This window comes from Triticum dicoccoides, chromosome 7B (genome assembly GCF_002162155.2).
Source record: "Triticum dicoccoides isolate Atlit2015 ecotype Zavitan chromosome 7B, WEW_v2.0, whole genome shotgun sequence".
NCBI classification, from domain to species: Eukaryota; Viridiplantae; Streptophyta; class Magnoliopsida; order Poales; family Poaceae; genus Triticum; species Triticum dicoccoides.
Genome location: NC_041393.1, coordinates 351,544,200 through 351,562,774, shown reverse-complemented (window position 1 = coordinate 351,562,774; position 18,575 = coordinate 351,544,200).

The following is an 18,575-nucleotide window of genomic DNA, read 5'->3' as shown; positions in this document are numbered from 1 at the left end:
CGACTTCTGCCAGGACTTTCGAGCTCATCACATTCCAACAAGTGTTGTCGAGAGCATGCGTGAGCAATTCCAAAATCTCAAGCAAGGCAGTATGACTATGTACCAGTATAACGTCAAGTTTCAGAATCTTGCTCGATATGATAGACAAGACGTTCCAGATGAGAAGAGTATGATGTATTACTTCAGGGGTGGCCTCAGGGAGGACCTTCAGTTAGCCCTCGTTCTTGTTGAGCCAACTTAGTTTGATCCGTTCTATAACATGGTTCAAAAACAAGAAGCAGCTCAGCTCAAGTGCGAGGCTTCCAAGAAGAGACTAAGGATGCAGTCCACTCTTCTTCTTCCTCTCAAGTGCTCTCAAAGAAACAGAAGTTCTGGCTTCCTCCACCTCCTCTGTGTCGTCCACCCTATCAGCAGAAGCAGTCAGGTGGTCATGGATCTTCCCACCCACCCAACCCAAGCTATCAGAACAAGTCTTAGTCGCAAGCTCCAATGACAGGCGGTCCTCCTCCATCTTTCCACCCACTTATAGAGGTCACTTGCAAAAAGTGTGGTCAGAAAGGTCACTATGCAAACAAGTGCAAGCAGAGGCGCCTTTCGCGTCCTCCTCCTGTCAGGCCAGCAAGCAATGTGGTTGTCAAGCACAATCCCAAGTCTACAAAGGTGAACTTGATGAATTCAGCTCAAGCAGAAGATTCTTCAGAAGTGATCATGAGTAATCTCCCAGTTAATGATATTCCTGCAAAAAAATTATTCGATACTGGTGCATCGCATTGTTTCATGTCAAGACCGTTCTTTGCAAAGCATGATTTCACTTGGTCATACCTGGATAATTCTATGGGTGTTGTTTCTCCAGGGATGTCAATGAGAGCCAACTCGATCATGTCGGATGTTGGCATCAACATGGGAAATTATTCTTTTCTGGCTTCAAGATGGTTCTTGGTGATTCCGATATTGATCTCATTCTGGGAAAGGATTGGCTTTCTAAGCACAAGGCTTTTATTGATTGTGCTAAAAAAGAGATAAAATTGACTCATCCTTCTGAAGATGTGATCATCTTTGCCGCTCGTGATGAAACTATTCGGTTGTTCTCTCTCAATGAGAAAGGCGACATCAACGCTATTTCTCAAATTCTAGTTGTTTGTGAGTATCAAGATGTCTTTCTAGAAGAGCTTTCGGGTATGCCTCCTCACTGGCAAGTTGAGTTCGTCATTGAGCTAGAGCTTGGTACGGAACCCGTTTGCAAGCGTCCTTACAATCTTGGGCCAGAAGAGCTGAAAGAATTGAAGAAGCAGCTAGATGAACAAGAACGTCTGGGTTTGATCAGAGCGAGTTCTTCTCCATGGGGTTGTGGTGTTCTTTTTGTCCAGAAGAAGGATGGCACGGAACAACTTTGTGTCGATTACCGCCCATTGACCAAGAAGACTATCAAGAATAAATACCCACTTCCCAACATCAATGAATTGTTCGAGCAACTCAAAGGTGCAAAGGTGTTTTCCAAGCTTGACCTCCATATGGGGTACCATCAAATCCGAATCCGTGAAGAAGATATCCCAAAGATAGCTTTCAGAACAAGCTTTGGCTCTTATGAGTATACTGTCATGTCTTTCGGACTTGCCAATGCCCCTCCAACCTGCTCTCACACGATGAACTTCATCTTCAACCCCTACACCAATGAATTCATTCCAGTGTATCTTGATGATATCCTGGTATTCTCCAAGAATAAAAAGGATCATGCCAAGCATTTGCTATTGGTACTCGACAAGGTGAGAGAGCATCAATTCTATGCAAAGTTCTCTAAATGTGAGTTTTGGATTGATGAAGTTCTTTACCTTGGTCACATCATCTCTGCCGAGGGCATTTCTGTCAATCCGGAAAAGGTTGCTATAGTTGTCAACTGGGAGCCTCCTCAGAACGTCAAGCAGCTTCGTAGTTTCCTCGGGCTTGCAAGCTATTGCAGAAGGTCTGTGGAGAATTTCTACAAAATTGCTAAGCCTCTGTCCAACCTCCTCCAGAAGAATGTCAAATATTCCTGGACTCCTGAGTGTGACGTCGTGTCCAATACACTCAAGGAGAAGCTTGTCTCTGCTCCGGTCCTTACTCCTCCTGATGAGTCCAAGCCCTACAAGTCTTTTGTGATGCCTCCTTGCAAGGTCTCGGTGCTGTTCTTATGCAAGAAAGGAAAGTGGTGGCTTACACTTCTCGGCAGTTGAAGCCAAACGAGAGGAACTACCCCACTCATGATCTTGAGTTGGCTGCAGTTGTCCACACTCTAATCACATGGAGATATCTATTGTTGGGCAGGCAAGTGGACATTTTCACCGATCACAAGAGCCTCAAGTATATCTTCACTTAGCCTAACCTCAACCTCCAGCAGACTCGTTGGGTCGAAATGATCCAAGAGTACAATCCAAGCATTGAATATACTCCAGGCAAGGCAAATGTGATTGCAGATGCGTTGAACAAAAAGGCTTATTGCAACAGCTTAATTCTCAAGCCATTCCAACCTGATCTTTGTGAAGCATTCCGCAAGCTCAACCTCCAAGTTGTTCCTCAAGGTTTTCTTGCCAACCTTCAAGTCACTCCAACTTTGGAAGACCAAATTCGTGAGGCACAATTCCTTGATACCATGGTGAACAAGGTGAAACATGGTGTTGCCAAGGGCTTACCCAAATACAAGTGCTATCACATTGATGACAGAGACACTTTGTTCATTTAGGACCGGATTGTGGTTCCAAAAGGTGATCTCAGGAAGGTCATAATGAATGAATCTCATAATTCTCTTCTTTCCATCCATCCAGGCTGTTCGAAGATGTATCATGACCTCAAGCAGAAGTTCTGGTGGACACGAATGAAACGAGAGATTGCTAAATTCGTGAATGAATGTGATGTCTACCGCAGAGTGAAAGCAGAACACCAGTGTCCAGCTGGACTCCACCAACCTCTACCTATTCCCGAGTGGAAGTACGGCCATATTGAGATGGATTTTGTCACTGGCTTTCCCAAATCCAAGCGTGGAAATGATGCTATCTTCGTGGTCATTGACAAGCTTACAAAATTGGCTCATTTCCTTCCAGTCAAAGAATCCATCACGGCAGCTCAGTTGGTAGAGCTATACACTACCAGAATTGTCTCATTGCATGGGATTCCTCAATTGATCTCCTTAGACCGCCGAAGCATTTTCACTTCCAAGTTCTAGGACTCCTTCCATAAGGCCATGGGCACAAACATTCGTTTCAGCACGGCCTTTCATCCTCAAACAAGTGGCCAAGTTGAAAGAGTCAATCAAATCCTCTAAGACATGCTAAGAGTGTGTGTCATCTCTTTGGGTATGAAGTGGGAAGATTGCCACCCATATGCCGAGTTCTCCTATAACAACAACTTCCAAACAAGTTAGGGCAAGGCCCCTTTGGAAATTCTATATGGCAGAAAGTGTTGTACTCCTCTCAACTGGTCCAGGACTAGTGAACACCAACTTCTTGGTGATGACTTGATCACAGAAGCTGAAGAAATGTGCAAAGTCATCCGTGAAAATCTCAAAGCTGTGCAATCGCGCGAGAAGAGTTACTATGATGGCAACCACCATGACTTGTCTTTCGGGATTGGAGACCATGTCTATCTCCGCGTGTCTCACATGAAAGGTAATCAACGCTTCAGTATCAAAGGGAAGCTTGTCCCAAGATATGTGGGTCCTTTCAAGATCATTGGTAAAAGAGGTGACCTTGCTTATCAACTTGAGCTCCCTTCCAACTTCTCAAATGTGCACGATGTATTTCACATGTCACAACTTTCACAAGTGCTTCAAGACGCCCGAGTGCACTATCAACTTCGAAGAGATTGACCTCCAAGAAGAATTGTTTTATCATGAGCATCCCGTTGCCATTCTTGAAGAAACCGAGCTCAGAACTTGCAACAAGTCAATCAAATTCCTCAAAGTTAAGTGGTCTCACCATTCCGACCAAGAAGCTACTTGGGAGCACGAGGATCACCTTCGTTCTGAATATCTGGAGTTCTTTCAGTCCTAGATCTCGGGACGCGATCCTCTTGTAGTGGAGGAGAGTTGTAACACCCCAGTTGTAGAACTTCCATATTTGGAAATGTATCCAACCTTGTCATGATCAATCCCAAGTGGTTTCCTCCTTGTTGGTTTCATTTTGGGGTTTTGCTTTGTTTCATATTGCATTGTTTTGTCATTTCTTGTCATATTTCATTTTTCCATTCATTGTTGCATGATAGCACCATCATATGTTGCAGTGTGCTTGGTGTCATTTTGCATATTCTCGTCATCATGTGCATCTTCATGGTATACCTCATTGCATCGTGGGATGTTCTATGTAGATCCAAGCATCATTATCCCCCTTCACTCATCACCACCTCTCCTTCTCTTTTCTTTCTTTTTGCAAGTGCCATCTTGCCCTCCTCCATAAATGTTCATCTTCTCCCTATAAATCTTGCACCATGTCCTAAACCTCTCTGCCAAGTTTCACCTATTTTGGAATTGATTTGGTTAGGTTCATCTTCTCCCTATAAAACTTGTCTTATTTTTCTACCTCTAAAAATTCCCAACTCAATTTTATCAAATAGTGGGTAATTCCAGGAGCTTGAGGATATTTTCATTATTTTCAAACTCCTCTTTGTCTCTCATGTGCTTTTCTCTTTGTTTTCTTGTTGAAGAAAATTAAGAATGGAAAAGGGTAGCACCAGCAGACCATAGTCACCTGGGCCTCCCAGCAGGAGCCTACCAGGCGCAACCCAGCAGCCCCTCCCCGCAGCAGCCCACCAGCGCCCCTATTCATCTCCTTCCTCCTGTGCGGCAGGACTTCCAGGCATGCCACGTCACCTCCCGAGTGATTTGACGGCCGGAGAGCCCCCCTAGGTGTCACATCCCTAGCTTCTGGCATTGCACTAGGCTAACTTCATGTGTGTGTCATGTTTAAACTTTGAAAGAAGCTTAAAATGGGGATTGCCTAAACCCTAGCATCGAAGGAATTCACTAGGTTCAACCAAAATATTTCGAGTAAGTCCAAATGGCTTTAAAAATGTTCATCATTCTTGGAAAAAGCTGGAAACAGTAACCAGAGGTGATGCACATTTTTGCATGACATATTTGGGCTGTGGATTAAATCATAATCTATTTGCATTTGGGCATTTAAATGCTATTAAATATTTTAAATGCTCAAATAATCATAAACTAAAATGTTTACTGTAGGATATATTCCCAAAAGTGATCATGAGTAGTTTCACGATTTTTGGAAGTGTCTAAGTATTTTTCATAAAGCCTTAAAGACTACAGAATAATATAAAACAGAATTAAAAGAGAAAGAGGGAGAACTTACTTGGCGGGCCAACCGGCCCACCACTGTAGCAGCCCAGCCGGGAAAAGCCAGCCCAGCCCACCTCCACCTCCCTGTCGTCTTCCACCTCCTGCCAGTGGGCAGGAGGGCGTGTGCCCGCGGCGCGCACGCACGCACCTCGCCGCATCCTGCCTCCCTGCTTGTCCTGGCCTTCTCTACACGCGCCACGCCACCCCCCTAGAACTCTCTCACTCTCTCCCGACCTCTTCCCCCTTGAGGGAGTTCCGGACTAGGGGGTGTCCGGATAGCCGAACTATCATCATCGGCCGGACACCAAGACTATGAAGATACAAGATTGAAGACTTCATCCCGTGTCCGGATGGGACTTTCCTTGGCGTGGAAGGCAAGCTTGGCGATACGGATATGTAGATCTCCTACCATTGTAACCGACTCTGTGTAACCCTAGCCCTCTCCGGTGTCTATATAAATCGGATGGCTTTAGTCCATAGGACGAACAACAATCATACCATAGGCTAGTGATGCGGAGCATCCCACGTTCATCCCCATGTACACTCCGACTACTCTCCAAACCCCAAGTGGACATACGACGAGACCTCGAACATACGCCATTGGACACAAGGTGAACTCGCTCCTCTCCGAACCTTCACTTCCCACATGTGAGACATGGTTACTACCTCAAATATGTGTGCTATGCATGACCAGGAACAAGGAGGAAGACCATGGACGAGCTAGCGAGGACGCCAAGTACAAGGACCAAGAGAATGAGCTGCCGAAGAAGCTCCAGCGAGCGGACGTCCGGACGACACCGGACGACCGGCCTCTCACAGCGAGCGGACGTCTGGCCCTTGGCGGACGACCGGCGCCTGAAGACCCAGCCAACGCAGGCCCCAGCGAGCGGACGTCCGTCCAGGACCGGACGACCGGCCATACCTCCCAGCGAGCGGACGACCGGCCCCACCGGACGACCGGTGCCACGACACCCGAGCCGAATTAGCGGAAGTCTGGATACTACCGGACGTCCGGACGCCCACGAGCCACCGGACGACCGGACCCCAACGGACGTCCGGTACCTGTCTCCGCACAGTGTTCGGGCCCGAGGCCCATGTATCCTCTCTCTCACTTACCCCTTCGTGGACATAGACTATATATACTCCTCCACCTCCTCCTAATTAGATTTAGCGTTGATTTAGCTCAATTAGAGATAGAGCTTCGCTCATCCACCGGATCTCCTCCTCGTGAGAGACCGCGGCCTCCTCGGAGAAGATCCTATCGGATTCAAGACCCCCTCGTGGGAAGATCCCCTCGTGGATTTCAAGGCCTCCTCACGAAGAAGAACGGTTCCTATGTATCCTTACCTTTGTTGACTTTGGATCTCGTGTATCTCTTTGTGTTCTTTGATCTAGCACTTGTGTGACCGATTCCTTGTTGGTTGAGTGTTTTCCCTCGTTCCTCCCCGTGATTTCCTTGTGTTCTTCCGCGCGTTCTTCGTGTTTCCCCGTAGGATCCACTCCAAACGTGAAAGATCATCCACATAGGGTTCCACCCTACATCATCTTGGTATCATGAGCCACGTTGATCACGTTTTTGGAGCCCCTACCCCTCTTTTTTTAGCTTGATTTTGTGTGTTCTTACCTAAATCCGAGAAATCCCCACCAAAAATAGCCCGATTTTTTTTGTGATTTGTTGGTTTGATGATGTTTTGTTGATTTTGATCCATGGATTTGCTTGGTTTCGAGTGGATCTAGCATTTCCCCAAGTTTCCCCATCTTTCATCCACAAAATCCCGTGAATTTTGACCCTGAAATCTCCATTTTTTGCCCAAAATCGCGTCCCGGAGCTCAAATCCCGCGTTGACCCCGACCCACCGGACGACCGCCACTTTACCGGACGTCCGGAGCCGTAGGAACGACCGGACGTCCGACCTTACCGGACGACCGGGGCATCTAACCCGAGCTGAAATTAGCGGATTTCCGAGCTCACCGGACGTCCGGCCACCGGACATCCTTTATTTCCGGACGTCCGCTACCTGTAGGTTTTGACTTCGGCTGATTCTTGTTTCGGCCATAACTAATTCATCCGAACTCTGATTTTGACGTTCTTTAGCTCGTTTTGAAGCTCTTGACATCCCCCTTCCCACAAAAATACCACCAACACAATTTGACTCCATCAAATTTTCGAAAATTTGGCAAGTTTGCCTAGGCCTTCCACCACATCATCCGCATAGCCACCACCGACTTCCGCAACCTAACCCATCTTGATCAACTCAAACAAGCTCAAACTAGCCCTTAGCATTAGTGGTTGCTTGAGTAGTGATTCGAGTCTCCTAAGGTGTTTCGGCTACTTAGGGACAATTACTTCTTCATCAACCACCACCACCACTTCCGCATAGGCTTACCCACCATACGCTTCCACCAACCCCAACTTAACCCAATTTTGTCTGAGTTGTGGCTTGTGTCTCCTAAGGTGTTTCGGCTACTTAGGGACGGCAACTTCAACTCCGACACGTGTATAGCTCATCATTCCACTTCCGCATTGCCTAGTGCAAAACCACCACCGCTTTCCGCTACCACCATTTGACATTTGTCATTTGAGATTTTGAGTTTGCGGTTTTTCCGTTTCCTAAGGTGTCTCGGCTATTTAGGGACGAGTCTCCATCATCTTGATATCTACATCAAGAACACCGCCACTCATCATCGCAAAGGACGGTAACCTCGACGACGCCATTGTGTATTCCCCTTGCAAATTGCATTGTTAACCCCTAGCCCATTTTGCGTCACTTGCCTATCGAGACTAGCCATTTGAGTATTGCCGGCAACGTTACTTGTGCACATTAGTGATCATACTTCCCATTGCATACATACCATATCATATTGGTATCATATCTTGTGTCACAAGTTTGTTCCCGCATATACACAATTGCTATCTTGGTTTGTGCATTGTGCAAAAGTGGCCATAGAAAAAAAAGAGAATAAAGCTTTTAAGCAAAAGAGAAAGAGCAAAGAAGCTTGTAAGCAAGTGCCATAGCATCATACCACATTGCATATAAGATTGTCATATCCGATCATCTTGGATCATCTTGAGAGAAACATCGGGAACCATACATACATAGCATACTTGGGATAGAAAATATATCCATTTTGCATCTTATAGGTTGTGCACAAGTGTCGTATCCGCCTATAGAGCAATCGTGCTAGCGTCTCTCTTGAGTTGTGCAACACGAGCGTTTTCCGTGGATTCCACATTTTGTGCTCATTCCTTGGTTGCACGACCCCATTTATCTATCCGTGTGTGTGTTTCCGTGTACCTTCCATTGCTATTGGTCCATTTGTTTCACTTGCGAATTTGTGAATCTCTTTCAACATTATTGACTCTTGCTAACATTTTGCATCAAATTTTTGTGCCACTATCCTCACCGAGCTCCACTATAAGCTTTACTTGTGTAGGTGTGAGAACCGACAAGGATTGGTACCAATAGTGCTATTTCATTGTCCGCATTTGAGTGAACTTGATTCATTTTCAACATCGGTCAAGGTACATTGGTATAAGTTCTTATCTTTCTCCCACTCATATTTGCTCGAGTCTTGTGATGGATAGGCAAGGCATTTCCTCTCCGGTCATTGACAACAACGACGGCGTGAACAACTACATAACCAAAGCGTCTATCTTCGATCTACAATGACAAGTGCAAGGCACACAATCAAGATTGCGAGAGCGCATCGAGAACATGTCCATCGACATTCATCACTCCGAAGCAAGGAGAAGGGACTACTTCGACAAGAAGCTTGCCGTACATAAAGAGGAGCAAGATGCAAGGATGGAGGAGATTAGAGCCTTGATCAAGTCTACTTCCCCTTCGTCATCTTCAAGGCGGCGGCGACCAAGTCGATCATCTTCGGAGAACAAACAAGATGCAAGCGCAAGTTGTCCAAGTCAACATCTACATGGCGACCACCATCACGTTCGTGATCCACATCGTCATGAAGGGCAAGTCACCTCCAAGCATCATGTGCACGACGACGACGAACGCCTTCGAGCTCAAGCGAGACAACGACACCATCATCATGAAGATGCTCCACAAGTGCAAATGCACAAGTCCCAACACGCCAAGTCCAAGCTTCATAAGCACAAAAGAAGACCGCGAGACGACCACTACCAAGACGGCGCTACGGATACATCAAACACTTCGGCATCTTCGCCAAGTGTTCTCAAGGCATCTTCGCCTTTGGACGTACGGCATCTTCGCCTACTTCCCACAAGTACGCCTACAACGACTTCATCAAGTCCAAGGCGACCACCTTCGAGAGAGGGAGACACTTCCATCTTCGGAAGCCCCCCAAGGAAGATGGCCGAGCATGGGAAATTCCCTTCGGTCATGGAGACGAGCTACGAGGTGCCACATCATTTGGGCCTCCAACACCAAGACGGTGACAAGACGGTCGAGCAAGGGCCATCCCCTTCGACCACGACGACGAGCGCGAACCTCTTCAACAACATGAACACGACGCCCACATTGGACTCCTCCTCCAAGTCAAGCTACGCGACCGCGCATGGAGACATTTGCACCAACATCTCTCCGACACCCACATATGTTGAGATGCCCCAAGTGCCATGTGAGGAGAGCCACAACCATATGAGTGACATGAGTGACTCCACCATACGTGACATTGAGAGCATTTCCTATGAGAGGATGAGTGTGACCACCACTAACCCCACATATGAGAGCATGCCACACATCCTATGTGAGGTCGAGCGCCATTTGAGTGACTCCACCAACCATATGAGTGAGAGCATCCTTGAGGGAGTGAGTGAGCCACAACACGTAGTGAGTGAGGTAGTTGACACGGCACTGAGGCCACTATGATTTCTAACGACTTACCCTCTACTCCTAGTGTGTTTTCTTCTTTGGTGCCAGGTCTCCTACATGACGACATGCCTATCCTTGACGAGTCTATTCCTCCATTGGAGACGACGATGGCCATGGTGGACAATGTTGCACCCCCACATGGTTCCATCAAGATGAAGATGACCACCATTTGGTCTTTCCCACCTCACCTACACCACTTGAGTGGAATGACAAAGGTAACAAAGGTGACGGTGATGCTCTAGTCCCACTAGTGGACTCTCTTGACATCGATTGCTCCCATGATGTTGACACACCTATTCCCATGCTTCATGCTAGTGAGACTCCTTCATGCCTTGACTTACCTATTTATGATGAATATGATGATGAGCATGTTGAGTTGCCTAGTTGTGATGCTATGCTTCATAGGATATCATGTGAAAACTCTATTGGTCACTTCATGTTTGACAATCCATTGACCTTGTCATATGCTATGAGTGAGATCTCCCATATTGCCTCATTACAATCTCAACATAGTAACTATGCATACCCCATTAAAATCAATCCCATTTGCACTTATGGCATAGATGAAGAGATGATGGTCATTGGCTTTTGCTTCTCTTGTGATGATATTGCCATGCTTCCTTTACATGATTTGTGCAATTCATCTACTATGTCATGCCATGATCACATTGTTCCAAATATGCATTGTTGTGGATGTTGTCAATATTCTCCATGTGATATTTCCATTAATGCTCATGAGGAGACACCCATAGTTTCCTCATACATATTAGGAGATTTTGATGCATCTCATACTTTGCATGATTCTCATAATTGCGTGCACCATATGCATTCCATGAATAACAATGCTCTAGATATTTCTCATGATGCATTACACCCTTTGAGTCTCCATTATGCCATTCATAACAACAAACCTATCATGATGGATGACATGTTTTTATATCACGCATCTCATTTATTTGAACATTGGATATTTTGTGCTAACCGACACAAGCACGTGCGCATCATAATGGATGATGTGTACATATACCATGCACACACAATTTTTCCTTTGTCTTTGTTTTGTGTAGGTACTCATGTATACTCGTCAACCTCTCAATCCCAAGAGTTGACGAAACGAGCTCTTGAGAGCAACGATGCTTTGAGATACCGTGGACTATCCTTACCACCGTTCTCTTGGTGCAAGGACTACGCGCATCTCATTTACTCGGCTCTCACACGGCTATGGGATATTTACCATTTGTCACCTTATGCTCATTTTACCGTGTTCACTTTGCATGCTATGCTTGCTCCTATGCCTTTGCCATGCCATTGTGACCCTTGCTTGCATCTACCCATGATTCACCATTATGCTACTTCTATGTGTATTTGCATGCTTGGTGGAGATCCTTGTTGCTATTGCCATGTTTATCATGTGCCCCATGCTATTGATGCTATTTTGCTCATATCTTGCCTTTATGCTTGTGAAATGTCATGTGCATTTTGTATGCCCACTATTTGCACACATGACACGATTTCCATGGTTACCTCTAGTATGTTGCATCTTCGCACTACTAGCTTGCTTGACTTGATCGCTATGATTGCTTCCTTGGTTGCATCACCCATGTTCCACTCTTACTCGCTTTATTGGGTTGATGACATATATGCTCATGCCTATCACTTGCTTTGTCATGATCAATGTCTCTTGTCTCCATTAGTTGCATCTCTCATATCACCTTGTATTGAGTGCAACCATACTATGCTTATTGATCCTAGAGACTTTGAAACCTTACTTGTGATGCATGCTTGTTTACTTGAGCCTATTGTATTTGGTCGTTCTTGCATCATATGCCTCCATACTATGCAATACTCCCTAGTCATTTCTTATGATGAGCATGATACATACACTTGTTGGGTATCTTACCACACGAATGATTGGTTTTGCCATTTCGCTAACCTCATTTGTTTTTCCAAGTGTTTGTCATGTTCTTTCATTTTGAAGGATTTACAAGGCGGTACCACCACGAGACATATTGATTATGTGAAGGCATACAAGATGCGCGACTCCATCATCCTTGACAAACCCCTAAAGGTGACCTCCTTCTCTTTGAGCCATCCTCAAATACGCATATTGGATGGGTCACTCTTTCATTGTTGCTTCCTTCTTGTTGTCTACATGTTACATCTATTGGATGGAGGAGCAACATTGGAGATTGGCTCTATGGACCTTCACATTGAGGAGCGCTCGCACTTATTGGATACACCTTCGAAACCCCACTCATGCCTCGACATCGAGATTTGGTACACCAACAACTCCATATTTGTTGATTGTGCTCATACATATCATGCTCGATGGACTTATCATACTCACCACAAGTTTGCACCCTATGCATGGATTGACCCACATTATGCTTGTCTTGTTGCATCTATTTCCATGTCATCCATGATATATGAGCTTGTTCACTTCCTTAGCAAATTTGTTGTGATCTTCCTTGATGGCATATTCATACATAATGATCACATTGCCTTCCATCAATTGCATGATAACATAAACGTATTGAGCATCCATTGCCATATTCATGCTATTGACAAACCGTCTCACTATGACATCATTTTGCACCGTGGTTGCATTGATCATATTTACAACACATTTGTGTGCACAATGATTGCATTTCCTCCCATGAATGCTTTGCATCTCATTCTAGATCATCTTGATAAGCTCCATGTGTTTTGTCACGACCATTCTTGCCGCACGGACTCATTCTTCCATGATGGACACTTTGTGTTTGCTAACCATTGTATTTCCGAGTGTTGCTTGTGTTTGCTCTTTTTGCATGTCTCTCATTCCGGCGACACCTTGGACTACTCGGATGGCCCCATGTCTTCAACTTCGTCCAACTACAAGTCCGTCTACGACAACCGTTTCCATGGTGATGAGGATCACGATCCGACGTCGGATCTTTCCCAAGGGGGGGGAGATGATGCGGAGCATCCCACGTTCATCCCCATGTACACTCCGACTACTCTCCAAACCCCAAGTGGACATACGACGAGACCTCGAACATATGCCATTGGACACAAGGTGAACTCGCTCCTCTCCGAACCTTCACTTCCCACATGTGAGACATGGTTACTACCTCAAATATGTGTGCTATGCATGACCAGGAACAAGGAGGAAGTCCATGGACGAGCTAGCGAGGACGCCAAGTACAAGGACCAAGAGAATGAGCTGCCGAAGAAGCTCCAGCGAGCGGACGTCCAGACGACACCGGACGACCGGCCTCTCACAGCGAGCGAACGTCCGGCCCTTGGCGGACGACCGGCGCCTGAAGACCCAGCCAACGCAGGCCCCAGCGAGCGGACGTCCGTCCAGGACCGGACGACCGGCCATACCTCCCAGCGAGCGGACGACCGGCCCCACCGGACGACTGGTGCCACGACACCCAAGCCGAATTAGCGGAAGTCCGGAGACTACCGAACGTCCGGATGCCCACGAGCCACCGGACGACCGGACCCCAGCGGACGTCCGGTACCTGCCTCCGCACAGTGTTCGGGCCCGAGGCCCATGTATCCTCTCTCTCACTTACCCCTTCGTGGACATAGACTATATATACTCCTCCACCTCCTCCTAATTAGATTTAGCGTTGATTTAGCTCAATTAGAGATAGAGCTTCGCTCATCCACCGGATCTCCTCTTCGTGAGAGACCACGGCCTCCTCGGAGAAGATCCTATCGGATTCAAGACCCCCTCGTGGGAAGATCCCCTCGTGGATTGCAAGGCCTCCTCACGGAGAAGAACGGTTCCTATGTATCCTTACCTTTGTTGACTTTGGATCTCGTGTATCTCTTTGTGTTCTTTGATCTAGCACTTGTGTGACCGATTCCTTGTTGGTTGAGTGTTTTCCCTCGTTCCTCCCCGTGATTTCCTCGTGTTCTTCCGCGCGTTCTTCGTGTTTCCCCATAGGATCCACTCCAAACGTGAAAGATCATCCACATAGGGTTCCACCCTACATCAGCTAGCTTCTAGGGTTTAGTCGCCTTGATCTCGTGGTAGATCCACTCTTGTAACACACATCATCAATATTAATCAAGCAGGACGTAGGATTTTACCTCCATCAAGAGGGCCCGAACCTAGGTAAAACATCGTGTCCCTTGTCTCCTGTTACCATCCGCCTAAACGCATAGTTCGGGACCCCCTACCCGAGATCCGCCTGTTTTGACACCGACATTGGTGCTTTCATTGAGAGTTCCTCTGTGTCGTCACCGATAGGCTCGATGGCTTCTTCGACCATCATCAACGATGCAGTCCAGGGTGAGACCTTTCTCCCCAGACAGATCTTCGTATTCGGCAGCTTCGCACTGCGGGCCAATTAGCTTGGCCGGAGCAGACCGAAAGCTACGCCCCTGGCCGTCAGGTCAGATTTGGAAGTTTGAACTTCACGGCTGACATCCGTGGGGACTTGATCCTCGATGGATTCAAGCCACAGCCGAGCGTGCCGCACTGTCACGGCGAGCATGATTTAGCTCTGCAGCCAAACAGTACCCTGGAGGCCGCACTCGAACCCGCTCCGATCTTCAATTCGGAGCCGGATGCGCAGATCGAGGACGGATGGCTAGACACCGCCTCGGGGGCTGCAACCTCTACGGCGATAGAGCCAAAGACTGACTTTGTCCCTCATAAAGCTCGTGACTCCGAGGTGCCGGACTCCTCGCCGGACTCCGAACCTCCCGTGCCCCCTCCGATCGAATCCGATTGGGCGCCGATCATGGAGTTCACCGCAGCGGACATCTTTCAACGCTCACCTTTCGGTGACATCTTGAGTTCGCTAAAGTATCTCTCATTATCAGGAGAGCCCTGGCCGGACTACGGCCAGGACAGTTGGGATGCGGACGACGAAGAAATTCAAAGCCCACCCACCACCCAATTAATAGCCACTGTCGACGATCTAACCGACATGCTAAACTATGACTCCGAAGACATCGACGGTATGGACGACGATGCCGGAGACGACCAAGAACCAGCGCCTACCGGGCACGGGAAAGCCACCCCAACTCATGACGTATACATGGTGGATACACCAAAAGGAAGCGATAATGAGGAAAAACGGGACGTGGCGAAGGACAACTCCCCCAACAAACAACCAAAGCGGTGACGCAAGCGCCGCCCAAAGACCGGCATCGATAAAAACGGCACCCATACGGACCCGGCCCTAGAGCAAGGCGAAGCAGTGGACGACGCACATGTCAACAAGCAGCCAGCCGGACATGAACTGGACAAGCAACCCATCCCTAGCGAAGATGATCTCACATCACCAGAGCATATGAATCTTCATAAAAGGCTCGTCGCCACTGCAAGAAGTTTGAAGAAGCAAAAGCAGAAGCTCAAAACAGCGGAGGACGCACTCAGAATGAGATGGAGCAAAGTACTCAACAGCGCAGATAAACATGGCGCTAGTCACCAGACAAAGAGCTACCCGAAGCGCAAGCTGTTGCCCGAATTTGACGAGGAGGCCTTAGAGCCCCCGCAGTCAAAAAAGAAAGAAGCCGCCTGGCCGGATAGACGACCAGATGACAGGCCAAGAGCAACAAGGGGCGCCGCACACAAGCCGGCACACTATCAGCATAAAGATCCTCGGAAAAAGGATGACCTGGTCAGATCTATTTATGGGCCAAAAAACAAGACTCCAGGAAGCAACATAACCCGCCGAGCATTCGAAGACAACGGCACACCCAAATACAGGGGCGCCGCACACCCACTATGTTTCACCGACGAGGTACTGGATCATGGATTTCCAGTGGGATTCAAACCCGTAAACATAGAAGCATATGACGGAACAACAGACCCCGGAGTCTGGATTGAGGATTACATCCTACACATACATATGGCCAGAGGAGACGATCTCCATGCCATAAAATACCTACCCCTCAAGCTCAAAGGGCCAGCTCGGCATTGGCTTAAAAGCCTCCCAGAAAATACCATTGGAAGTTGGGAAGAGCTTGAGGATGCGTTTCGAGCAAACTTTCAGGGGACCTATGTCCGCCCTCCGGATGCAAACGATTTAAGTCACATAACTCAACAGCCCGGAGAGTCAGCACGCAAATTCTGGAATAGGTTCCTCACTAAAAAGAACCAAATAGTAGACTGTCCGGACGCTCAAGCCTTAGCGGCCTTTAAACACAATGTCCGAGACGAATGGCTTGCCAGACACCTCGGCCAGGAAAAACCAAGAACAATGGCCGCACTAACAAGCCTCATGACCCGCTTTTGCGCGGGGGAAGACAGCTGGCTGGCTAGATGCAGCACCAGCGACCCGAGTACATCCGAAGTTAGGGATGGAAATGGGAAATCACGACGCAGAAAAGATCAGCGCCGGAATAAGGAAAATGGCCTGAATAGTACGGCGGTCAACGCCGGATTCAAAAGCTCTCGGCTGAACAACAAAACACTGCCCCTCAAGGACAACCGTGACGAGCTATCCAACCTAAACAAGATTCTGGATAGACTATGTCAAATACATGGTACCTCCGGGAAGCCTGCAAACCATACCCACAGAGATTGTTGGGTCTTCAAACAGTCCGGTCGATTTAATGCCGAACACAAGGGGCTCGACACACTAAGCGAAAGTGACGAAACCCAAAAGCAGCACTCCGGAAAACAGAAGACATTCCCACTAGAACTCAAAACAGTGAACTCACTTCATGTGATAACACGAAAAGACAGCGCGGCACCTGCAATACCAGGACACCACCCGCAGAATGGGGATAGACCCTACCAAAATTCGCCGTAGCAGCACTTCCTTCAAAGGAGTGACACTAGGCCTTTAAGCCAATTATACAGGCTCTGTACCACCAGAGGTTGTGTTCGGTTCATCCGACAACCTCCGTTGCGAAAAGCTCACTCTCCATCGCCCCATTCAAACAGTAGCCCTTAAGCACTATTGGGGCGCGTAGCTATCGCCAGCCCTAATGCAATACCACATTACGCGTTTTTTACGCTTAAGAATGACCGGTCAATGTGGCATAATTTCATTAGAAAGTAACTCCGAGTGTTCCTCGACCACGGAGAACATGAGACTGCTTCAACAGCCACACACTAATCAGACCTTGCAGGTCAAAGCCCCTAAAAACAGGTCATTCAGACCTCGGACATGGTTAGGCGAGTCCAGCGTAACTAAACAAGGGGCTTCCCAGCCGCATACCCCCTTCATAAGGGGCCGCGTGTATAAATGATGAGAGCCAATAAAGCTCAACTTTCCTCATTTTATTCTATTTTAATACAACTTCTGCACGATATTTCTTGGAAACTAAGTCCTTCTCTTTTTCAGATGAAGCACATGCTACACCCGTCCAGGATACAGCACAACGGAGACACAGGCGTAGATGTGCAGTAGGGACCCGTTGCAAGGATTCTTTTCAGATTAAGACCCTGCGTAAACCTTTCTTACTGTCTCTTGTTGATACACATCCCCCGGTTCCCCACCATAGCCGAGGAGGAGGCTGGCGTTTTGGCATCGGCCGCGTCAGAAGTTCCCGCCTGTACCTGGACACAAGGGGCTTAGGGCATTGTTCTACCCGGTATCATAAAGACCGAACACCTCAGGGAGTGTTCAGCGTCTCGAGTTAGGCCTTATATGCATCAGCTCCGAATCATGTCTTTGGTCAAATGTTGGGTTTGCCCGGCTCCTGTGTTTTGCTGCCTTACGTTCCGCATCATCGGCTAACGCGGCACCAGGAGAACTACTGCGATTGTGCCCCGGTTCGGCCGGGCGAGCACCTAGTAGAGAAAGCCGAAAATTGACTGTCATGATATAGCGAGAGACTGGTCAACCACTCGATCGACCATTGGAATGTTTAGAATTCCTCCACTTTGACGAAGGACCGCTTCCCGGTCAGGCACATACGCGCCCCGAGTTCGGGAAGAGCGGTGCCACCAGGGGCTATATAGTAGCCCCACATTCGAGCTCCTATGGCCAAGTGAAAGGGATAAAGCATTATAGTCCGGTTGCCTAGTTTGCTACGCTATCACCTCCTTAAAAGGACCAAGACGTTGGATTAAGTGTGAAAAAGCGCTTTTCTTTTTGCAAACACCCCCGCACCATGTGCGTGGGGGCTGAAGCCAAAGACTGCCATCTTTCAGATTATACATACATATATGGCCGCACAGGAGATAGTTCAATACTTGAACACACAAGTATAAAAAGTTATTGCATTATAAACATGATCTTAGAAATCATACATGTCATTCAAACATAACATCTTTCGAGCACTGCGACTCTATTATACGAGCGCCCTGCAGGACTTCCTCAAAATAGTGCTCGGTGGGGAATCGGCTTTTGTCCGAACCCCAGGATGCAACAGTGGTGGCATCCATCTCCGCCCAGTATGTCTTACCACGGGCGAGAGCCATCCGTGCACCTTCTATG